Here is a 1,104-nt window from a genome sequence, read left to right on the forward strand (position 1 = left end):
AAAATAAACATCTATAGAATAAAACATCTATGGAAATATACAACAAAAATATACCAAATATACACTAATAAATACAATATACACAATACACACGATATGTACATGAAAAAGTGCCAGTTTGCACATGGTCAGGAAGAGCAGGAGTTGTGGAGTCTGACAGCTGCTGGAATGAAGGACGTGCAGAACCTCTCCTTCTTACAGCGAGGATGTAAAAGTCTGTTGCTGAAGAATATAAATATATTATTAATACTAATATTAATACATTTATTAGGAAAAAATAATGGGGGGTGTCTAAAGAAACCAAGCACGATGTTCTCCCATGATAAAGCAAAGTGTTTGAAAACATGGTCAATGATAAATCTGCAAAGGTCTTGCCATAGTTTCCTGGTGTGAGAACAATGCCAAAATAAATGTAATGCTGTTTCAGCATATTCATCACAGAAAGAACAGTTTGTGTTTACATCTCTATTAGATTTTTGCATATAGTGATTTGCGGGATAACATTTATGAATAATTTTATAGGATACCTCCCTAATCTTATTTGTGATAAGGTATTTGTGAGGAATCGTCCAGACCTTTTTCCAATAAGTGTCATTCACAAATCGATCCCAGTAAGCTGCAACATGGGGGATAGAGACAACATCTTTTTGAAAGAGGGCACGTATATCCATATTATTGTTACGGGGATGCAGTGAGAGACGAGTCTTACCCACTGGAGAGTCAGCTGGGTCAGCTCTCTGCCTCTGTTTCATGCTGATGCTCAGCCTCTGTGACGTCACTGTCCCCCTCCTCCCCCTCCTCCTCCTCCTCGACGTTAGCATTGTCCTCCGCAGCCTCTTTGCTAACGCTAGCAAGACAAGTGCCGAGTTTAGAACAAAGTCCAGAGAGACGATTTGTTTTCCCGAATTTCACTTTCTCTGAATCCTTTTGTTTCTTCGTCTTTCTCTTTGCTGCTCCAACGTTCGTTTCGCATCGTGTTTTCAGAAGCGTCTTTAGCAACCAGCCGCCTTTACCGCTAACTTCCCTCAGTCACCACCCTGACCTCTGACCTGCCGTGTCATCATCACGATACAGACTTTTTTTTTTTTTTTTGCAAAGCTGCAT

The sequence above is a fragment of the Seriola lalandi genome, unplaced genomic scaffold, assembly GCF_002814215.2.
Source record: "Seriola lalandi dorsalis isolate HSWRI2012SDOR001 ecotype SW California unplaced genomic scaffold, Sedor1 jcf7180002054970, whole genome shotgun sequence".
Taxonomy (NCBI): domain Eukaryota; kingdom Metazoa; phylum Chordata; class Actinopteri; order Carangiformes; family Carangidae; genus Seriola; species Seriola lalandi.